Source organism: Oryx dammah, unplaced genomic scaffold, assembly GCF_014754425.2.
Source record: "Oryx dammah isolate SB20612 unplaced genomic scaffold, SCBI_Odam_1.1 HiC_scaffold_5, whole genome shotgun sequence".
Lineage (NCBI taxonomy): Eukaryota > Metazoa > Chordata > Mammalia > Artiodactyla > Bovidae > Oryx > Oryx dammah.
In genome coordinates this window covers 14,377,338-14,390,892 of record NW_024070189.1, presented here as the reverse complement: position 1 = coordinate 14,390,892, position 13,555 = coordinate 14,377,338, and the positions used below count along the sequence as shown (strand labels likewise).

General features: G+C 43.8%; 1 protein-coding gene across 21 annotated transcripts in view; it reads left to right on the top strand.

The window, feature by feature from the left end:
- The window catches only part of CAST (calpastatin), a 136,730-nt gene that overhangs the window by 67,591 nt on the left and 55,584 nt on the right, over window positions 1-13,555 (top strand). The window lies entirely within an intron of this gene.

The window sequence follows — 13,555 nt, the reverse complement described above, 5'->3', positions numbered from 1 at the left end:
CAAAGATGCATGTGCTCTCCACTTCCCAGAGCAAGTAGAGCCCAGGCTTTCTATTTTTATCTTAAGGCTGTGCAGTCCCTTTTAATATATTTCATGAGTGTATAGAATCCTCAGCCTGGATAGAATCACTTTCTGTTTCCCCCAGGCAGTGTTCAGGTCGCCTCATTTTGCCATGTTCTACTTTATCCAGCCGGTCAGACTCCGGACTGATGATCTCTGGTACTTCCCCGCCTCTGAGTCTTGCTCAAGCTGTTTTGCTCATCTGGAATGACTACCCTGTCCCTGGCTCCATCTCTTTGTTTTGTAAAACTGAAATATTTCGTTTTACATTTTGTAAGTAGGGGAGTCAACTTGTTATAGCATAAAGCTTATGGACCTTATTGTCAGTGTCTGTGTTCGGATCCAAGCTCTACAGCTTCTTAACTGTGAGATCTTAGATAAGTTACCTAACTTCTCTGAGCCTCAGTATTCTCCTTTGTAAAATGCAGGTAATAATGATTGGGTCCTAGGAGTTTATAAAGATACGCTGAAATCAGATGCCTAAAGCACCTGCCACAGTTCCTGGCTCATGGAAGGTTCTATAGTCCTCACCTAACTCCCGATCCCAACTGCCGTGAATACTAAGTAAATTGTTTCCCATCTCCTCTGTGAAGTTTTCCCAGCCATCTTCAAACCTGCATCTCAGAAATACAGTCTCCTTCTTCTGATCTCTTATGACTTGGTGTTGTACTTAGGATCCTCTCATATTGCCTCATATTGCACACGTGCAGAGGTGGAAGTTGGTGCCCTAACTAGGTCTGCTGGCACCAAGCCATGTTCTCCTTGAAAGAGATGGCTCAGCTTCATTCATAAATGACCCATTTCATGGGAATCATTTTTTTTGTTAGGATTAAATATCATACTTTGTTAGGTAACTGAACTGTGGTTCTCTTGAGAAGCATCATTATTATGGTAAATAATTAAAAGCATTGTGAGACAAGATGGTATGTCATGGTGTGACTGCAGGGCGAACAATAGACAGTTAAACATCTGAATATTCATTTCCTAAAGTGAATAGTCCATCCCCATAAACGTGTTCTCACTGGGTCCATGAACAGTGTCTGTGAAAAACAGCAGTGCTTTCTTTAGAAAGCCCCTCATGGGCCATCTATTGTTTGTTACAGGTGTCTCACAGGAAGCAGCTAAGGGTTTTGTTGTGTACCTCTGAGTATTTTTTTGAAGTTATACAACTGCCGGGTAAGGGTATAGAAGACTAGATGTTTGTTTTCCTAACTTGTTTTCTGACCTGTGCTTTAAATAAAACTTCTGGTGATTGCATAAAACTAATATAATGTTGATTTGAGCCATCACATAATACTCATGTTTATTCATGTACAAATTCATGCATTAATTTATTTAACAAATACTTATTAAGTACCTATTGTGTGCGACATTTGGATATGTGCAGCTGCTGAGACAGGCATGGTCCCTGGCCTCATGGAGTTCAAGTTTGGGTCTCTGACAGAAACTGTAAAAAAAGAAGTTTTTAAAGAAAAATCTATGATTTTTTTCTTTGATTTTTTTTTTTTGAGATGAATCATTAAAATAAGAATCTCATTATGGTTCAGAAACAAATTATACATTTCTCTCTTGTGCATCTAGCAGACCTAACTAAAAGTTAGTTACTGATTTGTCAGAACTTCTTAGTTTTAAATTTTTTTAATATTTGTTTTGTGCTTTGCTCAAATTGCCCTAGTATTTGGTATCTGACTCTCTCACAGTAACCCTGTGGAGTACATGGTATTCCCATGTGGGAAACTAGACGCTCTTCAGGTTTAATTGACTTGCTTGTGGACTCATGGCCATAAGAAGCAATCAGATTGAACATTTCTTCTGATTTGTTAATTATTTTCTTGATTTTAGCTTTCTTTTTTAAAAAAGCAAGGTATTAAAACCATACTTCATTCTTTGTTTAAATGAAACTTTGACAATTAGCAAATGGAAACAAAGATTGGAATCAGCGGTGGATTTTGAGCTCCTTTCTGCTACTAAACACTATTGTAGGCACCTTGGGGAGTGGAAATGATCTCTGTCTCTTGGTCAGTTTACAGCTTTGTTGATGAGACGTGACTGATACATAGAAGAGACTCAGTAACCCTCAAAAGCATATAGGATTAAGTGTTCAAGTAAGAAGTACAAACATGTAAGGGAGTTGAGAAGATAGGATGAGCTGAAGCAGATATAGGTGTTGTATCTTGAGCTAAGTCTTCAAGGGTAGGAGGAATCTGAGCAGAGAAAGGCTTCCTTGCCCATGGGGATGGCAAGATGCAAGGCTCAGTGGTGGATGGGAGCGTGGTGGTGGTGCTAACACTGACTAGTCTTTGTCCAGCATTACTCACTTCCTGTGCATTGTTATAATGGGTTGGTATACATTAGCTAAGTCTTAAAACAACCCTGTAAGGGAAGAATTATTACTCTTCTCATTTTACAGATAGGGACACTGAGGCACAGAGAGGTTAAGGAACCTGCTTGAACTTGCACATGAATTCAGTGTTGGCTGAAATTCCACCAGTCTTGACTCCAGAGTCTGCTCTCACTCTCTTAGCCAGTGAGTGATGCTGCCTGATGAAGTTCTCCTAAAACCGGAAGGACAGCATCCTGGGGCGGGGGGTGGGGGGGGTGGGGAGAGTGATGGGAGATATGGTACAGGACCTAGCAAGAGGCGCGATGGGATCAGCAGATGAGGTCGAATCCAAAGAGTCTGAAGTCCAAGTGGAAGACACTGAACCTCATCTAGGATGGTGGGAAACCCCCAAGAGTGTAGTGTTTCATCAGAGTGGGAAACTGGTGTGCATTTAATTTATTTCAGATAAATCAGGCAGTGATAGAAGGACTGGGAGCTGGAGGTTGGGGTGGGGTTGGGAGTGGGAGAGAACAAGGCAGTCCTTTCTATATAATCGAGGTGTGGGAGCTGCCTGATGAGACCAGGACTGTGGGCAGGAAACCAAAGCAGAAGGGTGGGATGGTGCTGAGCACTGGAGGCAGCCCTGTGCCAACTCCAGCTGATTCAGAAGAGGCGCGTTTCTATCATTGGGCGACTCCAGAGGCACGTAGTATTACTTTCCTTTTGCAGATTAGGGTGACGGCTTCTGGGAGAATAATTAAGGGCCGGAGCAGGCATTTGAGCCTCCCTCTTTCTCGATTTCCTCCCTTTAAGGTAAAAATAATGTTTGGTAATAAAGCAAGGCTGCTGTTAAAATGTTGAGAACTGTTCACAGAGGAAACGATAAAGTCCTGGGGATTCCTGCATTTCCAAGGACACAGGAATATGAGAGAGAAGGCAGAGGCTTGGTGACTACATACTAAAGAATGCAGAGCAGAATGGAGCCAAGTGGAAGAGGCTTCCAGACGGAAACAGGTCAGAGGGCTGGGCATTGGCCCTGCAGCTCTCCAGGTCACAGTAGCCCTGGGGGAAGAGGATGGTCAGTGATTCAGAGTGAAACTGCGGATGGACTGTCAGGTGGGGAAGGCTGGCACGGACTTGGGCCAGCGATCTTCATCACCTCCCCAAACAAAGGCAGCTGGGGTGTGAAGGGTGAGTGGGCATGCTGACAGTGAGGGGTGGGGAGAGGAAGCCAGGTCTGAGGTGAGGCGCGGCCTTTGACTCATCTGCTGGCATCCTCTGCGTGCACTCACTGAACTGAGCTGGGGGCAGGGAGGGCGATCACGGGGAGGTGGAGAGAGTGGAGGGGAGAGACTGAGGGTCCCTGTGAACCCTCTGACAGTGTCCAGAAGGAAGCTGATAGGAGCCCGCGCAAGTGAAAAGACTGCACCATGGGAGATGGAGAAGTAGAGGGCCAAGGGATTGACGTTTTCATCAGCCGCACTTCATGGCAGAGGAGTGGGTGACTCAGCCGTCTAGGACACCGCCCCTTCTGAAGAAGCCCTTGCTCTCTCAGCTGGGACCCATGGGCGAGGCCACTCACACCTAGCATCGCAGGATGGTGGACCTGACCCCGCGTCTTGCTTCACTTCTCCTGCAGCCTCACGAGGCACCCTGCAGAATCTAGGGAAAGCCTTTGACAGAGACCTGCCTTCAGTGAGAGTAGGGTCAGTAGATGAGTATAGCCAGTGCTGATCTTTTGAACAGACCCCAAGGTGGTGGAGGAGACACCTTGAGACGCAATTATGTCATTATCTGTCTGTATAAGGGACTATACAAACAAAGCTAGTGGAGCTGATGGGATTCCAGCTGAGCTATTTAAAATCTGAAAAGATGATGCTGTTAAAGTGTTGCACTCAGTTGTTAGCAAATTTGGAAAACCCAGCAGTGGCCACAGGATTGGGAAAGGTCAGTTTTCATTTCAATCCCAAGGAAAGGCAGTGCCAAACAAATGCTCAAACTACTGTAATTGGGCTCATTTCACATGCTAGTAAGGTAATGTTCAAAATCATTCAAGTTAGGCTTCAGCAAAATGTAAACAGAGAAACTCCAAATGTACAAGCTGAGTTTAGAAAAGGCAGAGGAACCAGCATTTATGGGATCATGGAGAAGGCAAGGGAGTTCCAGAAAACTATCTACTCTAGTTCAATGACTATGCTAAAGGCTTTGACTGTGAGGATCACAACAAACTGTGGGAAACTGTTGAAGAGATGGGAGTACCAGACCACCTTTCCTCCCTCCTGAGAAACCTGTATGTGGGTCAAGAAGCAACAGTTAGAACAGGACATGGAACAACTGACTGTCAAAATTGGAAAAACAATATGTCAAGGCTGTATGTAGATTGTCACCCTTCTCATTTAACATATGCAGAGTACATTATGTGAAATGCCAGGCTGAATGAATCGCAAGCTGGAATCAAGATTGCCAGAAGTATCAACCTCAGATAGGCAGATGATACCACCCTATGGAAGAAAGTAAAGAGGAACTAAAGAGCCTCTTGATAAGGATGAAAGAGGAGAGTGAAAAAGTTGGCTTGAACCTGAACATTCAAAAAACTAAGATCATGGCATCTGGTCCCATCACTTCATGGCAAATAGAAGGGGAAAAAGTAGAAACAGTGACAGATTCTATTTTCTTGGGCTCCAAAATCATTGTGGATGGTGACTGCAGCCATGAAATTAGAAGATACTCCTTGGAAGAAAAGCTATGACAAACCCATACAACATATTAAAAAGCAGAGACATCACTTTGCCAACAAAAGTCCACATAGTCAAAGCTAAGGTTTTTCAAGAAGTCATGTACGAACGTGCGAGTTGGACCAGAGAGAAGACTGAGCACCAAAGAATTGGTGCTGAGCTCCTGAATTGTGGTGCTGGAGAGGACTCTTGAGAGTACCTTGGACTGCAGGGAGATCAAACCGGTCAATTCCAAAGGAAATCAATCCTAAATAGTCATTGGAAGGACTGGTGCTGAAGCTGAAGCTCCAATACTTTGGCCAGTTGATGCAAACAGTCGATTCATTGGGAAAGACCCTGATGCTGGGAAAGATTGAGGGCAGGAGGGGAAGGGGATGATAGAGGATAAGATGGTTGGATGGCATCACTGACTCAGTGGACATGAGTGTGAGCAAGCTCCAGGAGATAATGAAAGACAGGGAAGCCTGACATGCTACAGTCCATGGGGTCACAAAGATTCAGACACAACTTAGCTACTCAACAACAGCAGCAGCAAGTTTGAGAAAGCAAGTGGGGATTAACGAAGATGGATGGATGGTTTGGATGTTACAATGTCAGGGCTGATGCTAGTGAGATGTACCTGAAAGAAAGGCATTTAGGATTTGGATATTTGGGGAAGAGAAGCATCCCAACCAGTTGCACTTTTGTGAAAAAAAAAAAAAAAAAGTAAAGGGAGAGATGAGTGAGGTGTGCTCTGAGAAAGGGATGGGCTGGCTGCCTGGAGATGTTCTGTGCTGGGAGATGGTTGGGATTGGAGACTGGGGGTCTTTAAAGGCAAGAGAAAGGCGTTCTGTGTGATACAGTGGTTTACAGGCGTCGTGGCCCCTGCATCTACTTTAGAGGGAGACTTGAGAGTGACACGTGGGAAGACTCATGTGGCCAAAGTGGGTGAGAGAGGTAAATGGCTGTCATCGGGGAGACCTTTGCCAAATACATGTGAACAAGAAAATCAGTTTCTATTTCTGAAGGATCTGAAAAGCATACCATCACCCCTTCATATCTCTCATCATTTCCAGCAGTAAACTTCCAAAATTCTTACTGTAGCAGGTGAACAAATCTAAAGAGGTTTTGTTGAATAATGCCAGAACATAAGAAGCCAACCTGGGTAAGTGCAGGAGTAAACATTAATTTTTTATGGCTGCAGTTACTTTTTCTTTATTAATAATTGCTCATTTTAATGGTATTTGATAACCCAGTAAGATTATTTCAGGTGGGCCTGCAGCTTACATAGAACCAAAACATTTGTCCAGTCCCATAGGATTTTCTCCATACCTGTTAGAGCATTTAAGCTGTAACTAAACCTGCTTGATGTCTGTCTGTTACACAGACTGCTTATTGTCTGTTTATTATGAACTTTTTCAAAGCTGTGATGGCAACTTATTCATTGTGTATCCTCGGCCCCAGGCTTGTTGCTTTTTAAACAGTTGTTGAGTGGGTAGTTAGAAAATAATTACTTTTTCTCTGCTGTTACTCTGATTTATACATTAATTTAAGATTATACATAATAACACTCTGTATGTATGTCAAGAGATTTGCCTGGGTCATTTAGGAGGGAGAGCACAGTTATGGCTGCACTTTAGTCTGATATACAGTCCTGCTCCCTTAGAGAGATTTTGGTATTTGAGCACTAGTATGGCTTTAAATCTGGATGTCCCTTGATTGCAGGAGCCACTGGGTGGTAGATCCTGCAGCAGAGGCAATGGTTTAGAAATCACAGCTCAGAGGGGCCTCCCCACCTCTGGGTGATGCCCGCTTATCCTTGAGTCTCCATGTCAATTGTTGCATCCTCAGCCTCACCTGTCCTAACTGTCTCCTCAGCTAGATCTGGTTGCCTTAGGCTGTGTTCTCATTGGACCCTGTGATTTTCATTTATAGCACTTACCACAAGTAGTTACTAAAGTGATTATTCTTTTTTAAATTTATTTTATCGAAGTATAGTTGATTTACAATGTGGTAATTTCTTCTGTACAACAAGATTATTCAGTTATACATACATATACATGCGACAAACCTAGACAGCATATTAAAAAGCAGAGACATCACTTTGCTGACAAAGGTCCATATAGTCAAAGCTTTGGTTTTTCCAGTAGTCATGCGGATGTGCGAGTTGGACCAGAAAGAAAGCTGAGTGCCAAAGAATAAATGCTTTTGAACTGTGGTGTTGGAGAAGACTCTTGAGAGTCCCTTGGACTGCAAGGAGATCCAACCAGTCAATCCTAAAGGAAATCAATCCTGAATATTCATTGAAAGGACTGATGTTGAAACTGAAGCTCCAATCCTTTGGCCACCTGATTCGAAGAGCCGACTTATTGGAAAAGACCCTGATGCTGGGAAAGATTGAGGGCAAGAGGGGAAGGGGATGGCAGAGGATGAGATGGTTGGATGGCATCACTGACTCAATGGACATGAGTTTGAGCAAGCTCCAGGAGATAGTGAAGGACAGGGAAGCCTGACTTGCTGTGGTTCTTGGGGTCACAAAGAATCAGACATGACAGAGCAGCTGAACAACAACAACAATCCATATTCTTTTTCATTATGGTTTATAACAGGATGTTGAATATAGTTACCGTGCTATACAGAAAAGTGTTAGTCACTCTGTTGTGTCCGACTCTTTGCAAACCCAAGTACTGCAGTCTGTAAGGCTGCTCTGTCTGTGGAATTCTCCAGGCAGGAATATTGGAGTGGGTTGTCATTTCCTTCTCCAGGAGATCTTCCCAACCCAGGGATCTAACCTGGGTCTCCTGCATCACAGGCAGTTTCTTTACCGTCTGGGCCACCAGGGAAGGACCTTGTTTATCCATTCTATATGTAATAGTTTGCATCAGATAATCAGATGCCTCTCCCCCTAGGTGACCACAGGAGTGTTCTCTGTGTGAGTCTGTTTCTGTTTCATAGAGGCATTCATTTGTGCCATATTTTAGATTCCACATATGAGTGATATCATACAGCATGTATCTTTCTCTTTCTGACTTACTTCAGTTAGTATGGTAATCTCTGGGTCCATCCATGTTGCTGTAAATGTCATTATTTCGTTCTTTTTTATGGCCAAGTAGTATTCCATTCTTTCTCTAGATGTATATATACAGATACATGCTGCTGCTGCTGCTAAGTCGCTTCAGTCGTGTCCAACTCTGTGCGACCCCCTAGACGGCAGCCCACCAGGAGATGACCTAAATGTCCATCGACACAAGAATGGACAGAGAAGATGTAGGCTCTATGTGTTGTTTCCATGTCTGCCTGTTGTAAATGGTGCTGCTGTGAACGCAGGGGCTCATGTTTCTTTTTGAATTATAATTTAATCCAGATGCATACCCAGAAGTGGGATTGAAGTCAATGTTCTATTAGTATCATCTCTGACCAGGCTGAGGGCTTCCCTGGTGGCTCAGACAGTGAAGCGTCTGCCTGCAATGCGGGAGACCTGGGTTCGATTCCTGGATCGGGAAGATCCTAGAGAAGGAAATGGCAATCCACTCCAGCACTCTCGTCTGGAAAATCCCATGGACGGAGAAACCTTATAGGCTACAGTCCATGGGGTCGCAAAGAGTCGGACACAACTGATCGACTTCACTTTCACTTTGACCAGGCTGTAACTTTCACAAGGTCAGGGACATGTCTGACAGTTTCTCATCATTTAACATGTACTTACTTAACACAGACTATGTTCTGGATAAATGTTTATGGAGCCAGTGAACTGCGGTAAACTTCGACAGGTTACTTCATCTTTATGAGATACCATTTTCCTCATCTGTTTAAAACCTCCATATTCAAAGTTTTTTTCTAAGGTTCTTCAAAGAATTATGGATTAACTCTTCAAAATTTTTGAATTTTAAGTTATTCACACCTATGATCAGAAAAATTCAAACCATATAGAATATTTAAATTGAAAGTGTATATAATCCCTCAGTAGAGGTAAGAGATAGTAAACGTTTCTTGTCTTACAAATAGAATAAAAATTAAACACACCACACTTAGCCAGAGTTGAACCAGCCCTTAACAGGGTGGGATTGTTTTCATTTCCAGCCCCTGTGAATTGGTTTTCCTCTTTTAGTTTCAAAATATTTAATGCCCTAGGGGTGGGATAAAACTTTGAGGGAGGAATCTATGCTGAAAACAGGTGCAGCCAAGGCTGCAGGTCAGTTCCCATTACAGTCTGCTCCATGCTTATTTATAGGCATTCCACGGAGATTTTACTGTTCTTGGTGAGCCTTTGAAGGTCTTCTCCTTTCTAGGATTTAAGGATCCCATCCAGCTATTGCTTAATAAACCAGTAAGGCACACTAGAAAACCCAAGGCTATGGAATTGCAAGAATGTTTTAATAAATTTGGATGTTTAGAATAAGTGGCTGTTCACCCGAAGATCTGCAGCTTAAAAAGTACTTTCGTGTGGAGTGTTTGGTCGTGGGTGGTTTTAGATGGCTGAGGGAAATCATCGAAGGAGTGGGATATAGCTAAGTGGAGCTTGAGTTTGAATAGAAATCTGTACAACCAGTTATACCTGTGGAAAGACAGTCATTAATATATAGATAGTGAAAGTGAAACTGTTAGTTGCTCAGTCGTGTCCGACTCTTTGCAACCCCATGGACTGTGGCCCACCAGGCCCCTCTATCCATGGGATTCTCCAAGAAAGAATACTGGAGTGGGTTGCCATTTCCTTTTCCAGGGGCTCTTCCTGACCCAGGGATCAAGCCCTCATCTCCTGCATTGGCAGGGGGATTCTTTACCACTGAGCCACCAGGGGAGCCAAGAGGATATGTTAATTCCCACATAGTAAAAAAAATTCTCACAGAAGACTAAATATTCACATATTTATTTGCTAGTTTGATAGAGGAAAATCTACTTTGGTACATCCTCCAGTTCTTTATCCTGAAGGGAAGGGAAGAGAGACCGTGCGTGCCTGCCACAGTGGCCAGGTATATGTATATGTGTGTGTGTGTGTGTGTGTGTGTATGCGTGTGCTTTGGAGTGGGGGTGCCCAAATGGTGCCTAAGCGTGCTCAGGAATAAGTAAGTTTATATAACTGTGTTTGAAAAGTCAGTATAATAAAGCTTTGGGCCTTGATCTGTCAATTGTGGCAATTTAACTGTAAGCACCACTCTGTTCAACATTAAGTGAAGTCAGTAGGAGAAGTGATCGTGTTCATGGGCCATGGGTTACAGTGGGTTCATGCAGTCACCTTGAGAGTGGTGTGTCCGAGCTAGAGGAGCTGGGGACCAGTAGACATGGTCACATCCTGCCTGGGGACTCAGCCTTGGACGTGGCTCCAGGCCAGCCCTCAGGCCTGGCGCTCCGGGTGCTGTTGGTAGAGAACTGGTTGGTAGAAAGACAGCCAGTTATTTAAGAAGGAAACTGCGCCAGGTGGAACCCCTGTACTCTAAAACCCATTGGACTCACATGTTAAGGAGGTTTACATGAGCCTGAGTTGGAATTCTCAAAGTTACTAATTATGTGTTTGATATTAGCCAGTGTAATACAAGTTAAGTACTAGAGTACGTAGTTCTCAGTACCATGCATGTTGCCCTGCTTGGGTGATTAGATTGCAGGGACTGACCCCACACCACTAGGAAAGGGGTTTCTTGAATACTTCAGTTACCGTTTATCACATTTTGCCCTCCAGGGAGGAGTCTGTTTTGCCCTCCAGTTCTGATCTGCTAATTCGCTTCAGTTGTGTGTGACCCCATAGATGGCAGCCCACCAGGCTCCCCCGTCCCTGGGATTCTCCAAGCAAGAACACTGGAGTGGGTTGCCATTTCCTTCTCCAATGTGTGAAAGTGAAGTCACTCAGTCGTGTCTGACTCTTAGCGACCCCATGGACTGCAGCCTACCAGGCTCCTCTGTCCATGGGATTTTCCAGGCAAGAGTACTGGACTGGGGTGCCATTGCCTTCTCTGAGTTCTGATCTATGTGAGTCTATTTCCCAGAGCTGTGCCTGCTCTTCTGTCTTGTATAATACCTTAGAAATAATGCCCTGGCAATTTTATGAGCACCTAGAATGTGCCAGGCATTTTACCCACATTATCTCAAATACATGCAACCCTGCAAAATAGGTCTTCTAGGCTCCATTTTATATATTTAGAAAAGTTAAGACCCAAAGTCACAGAGCTAGTAATGGTGAAAGCTGACATTTGAGCAAAATTCTGTAAGTTTCCAAGTCGATGTTCCTTCTGAAAATAATACAAACAAAAATTACAATGATATTTTGTTGTTGTTCAGTTGCTCAGTTATGTCTGACTCTTTGCAACCCCATGGACTGCAGCATGCCAGGCCTCCCTGTCCATCACCAACTCCCGGAGCTTACTCAAATTCATGTCCATTGAGTCAATAATGCCATGCAACCATCTCATCCCCTGTCGTCCCCCTCTCCTCCTGTCCTCAGTCTTTCCCAGCGTCAGGGTCTTTTCCAAGGAGTCAGCTCTTCGCATCAGGTGGCCAAAGTATTGGAGCTTCATTTTCCACATCAGTCCTTCCAATGAATATTCAGGACTGATTTCCTTTAGGATTGACTGGTTGGATCTCCTTGCAGTCCAAGGGACTCTCAAGAGTCTTCTCCAACACCACAGTTCAAAAGCATCGATTCTTTGGTACTCAGCTTTCTTTATAGTCCAACTCTCACATCCGTACATAACTATTGGAAAAACCATAGCTTTGACTAGATGGACCTTTGTTGGCAAAATAATGTCTCTGCTCTTTGATACTCTGTCTAGGTTTGTCAGCTTTTCTTCCAAGGAGCTAGTGTCTTTTAATTTCATGCCTACAGTCACCATCCACAGTGATTTTGGAGCCCAAGAAAATAGTCTGTCACTGTTTCCATTGTTTCCCCACCTATATGCCATGAAGTGATGGAACTGGATGCCTTGCTCTTAGTTTTTTGAATGTTGAGTTTGAAGCCACTCTCCACTTTCACTTTCATCAAGAGGCTCTTTGGTTCCTCTTTGCTTTCTGCCATAAGGGTGGTGTCATCTGCATATCTGAGGTTATTGAGCACTTAATTACCAGGCAGCAATAGACTTCAGTTCAGTTCAGTTCAGTCACTCAGTCGTGTCCGACTCTTTGCGACCCCATGAATTGCAGTACGCCAGGCCTCCCTGTCCTTCACCATCTCCTGGAGTTCACTCAAACTCACATCCATCGAGTTGGTGATGCCATCCAGCCATCTCATCCTCTGTCGTCCCCTTTTCCTCCTGCCCCCAATCCCTCTGAACATCAGTCTTTTCCAATGAGTCAACTCTTCACATGAAGTGGCCAAAGTACTGGAGTTTCAGCTTCAGCAGCATTCCTTCCAAAGAACACCCAAGACTGATCTCCTTTAGAATGGACTGGTTGGATCTCCTTGCAGTCCAAGGGACTCTCAAGAGTCTTCTCCAACACCACAGTTCAAAAGCATCAATTCTTCGGTGCTCAGCTTTCTTCACAGTCCAACTCTCGAATCCATACATGACTACTGGAAAAGCCATAGTCTTGACTAGATGGACCTTTGTTGGCAAAGTAATGTCTCTGCTTTTGAATATGCTATCTAGGTTGGTCATAACTTTTCTTCCAAGGAGTAAGTGTCTTTTAATTTCATGGCTGCAATCACCATCTGCAGTGATTTTGGAGCCCCCCAAAATAAAGTCTGCCACTGTTTCCACTGTTTTCCCATCTATTTGCCATGAAGTGATGGGACCGGATGCCATGATCTTCGTTTTCTGAATGTTGAGCTTTAAGGCAAGTTTTTCACTCTCCACTTTCACTTTCATCAAGAGGCTTTTTGGTTACTCTTCACTTTCTGCCATAAGGGTGGTGTCATCTGCATATCTGAGGTTATTCATATGTCTCCCAGCAATCTTGATTCCAGCTTGTGCTTCTTCCAGCCCAGCGTTTCTCATGATGTACTCTGCATAGAAATTAAATAAGCAGGGTGACAATATACAGCCTTGACGTACTCCCTTTCCTATTTGGAACCAGTCTGTTGTTCCATGTCCAGTTCTAACTGTTGCTTCCTGACCTGCATATAGGTTTCTCAAGAGGCAGTTCAGGTGGTTTGGTATTCCCATCTCTTTCAGAATTTTCCACAGTTTATTGTGATCCACACAGTCAAAGGTTTTGGCATAGTCAATGAAGCAGAGATAGATGTTTTTCTGGAATTCTTTTGCTTTTTCCATGATCCAGCAGATGTTGGCAATTTGATCTCTAGTTCCTCTGCCTTTTCTAAAACCAACTTGAACATCTGGAAGTTCACGGTTCATGTATTGCTGAAGCCTGGCTTAGAGAATTTTGAGCATTACTTTACTAGCGTGTGAGATGAGTCCAATTATGCGGTAGCTTGAGCATTCTTTGGCATTGCTTTTCTTTGGGATTGGAATGAAAACTGACCTTTTCCAGTCCTGTGGCCACTGCTGAGTTTTCCAAATTTGCTGGCATA